Source organism: Condylura cristata, unplaced genomic scaffold, assembly GCF_000260355.1.
Source record: "Condylura cristata isolate star-nosed mole 26May11 unplaced genomic scaffold, ConCri1.0 scaffold00009, whole genome shotgun sequence".
Taxonomy (NCBI): Eukaryota; Metazoa; Chordata; class Mammalia; order Eulipotyphla; family Talpidae; genus Condylura; species Condylura cristata.
Genome location: NW_004567110.1, coordinates 2,582,430 through 2,582,874, shown reverse-complemented (window position 1 = coordinate 2,582,874; position 445 = coordinate 2,582,430).

Sequence of the window (445 nt, the reverse complement as noted above, 5' to 3'; positions counted from 1 at the left end):
GAAGTTACTACTTTATTAATCGATTAGCGCGTCCACGCGCTCCTCCTTTTTCCTTCTTATCCATCGGGCTTTTCTTTTCCACACCCACGGGGTGGCCACCACGGCAGCGGGTCCCGGTGGTCCCGGCTGGCGCGCGAGGCCTGCCTCCGGCTGGGCACCCGAGGGAACCGGGCAGCCTCGGTGTGGGAGGAGGACCCGCCGGCCCTGGGTCGGGTCCCCCGGTCTGACTCCTCTGTCACGACCGGCCGTCTCTGACCGCCCAGGTCTCGGCTGGGGAGCCACAGGGGATCCGACTGGCCAGGAGAGACCCACACAGGCTGACACGCGCAGCTCCCGAGCAGGAGCAACCGCAGCACCTGGCGGTCCCGGGCCCCTCGTCCAGGGTCCTAGTAGGGCCAAGGTGGCCTCAAAGCCTCACCTGCCCGCGGAGCACAGAAGCGATTTT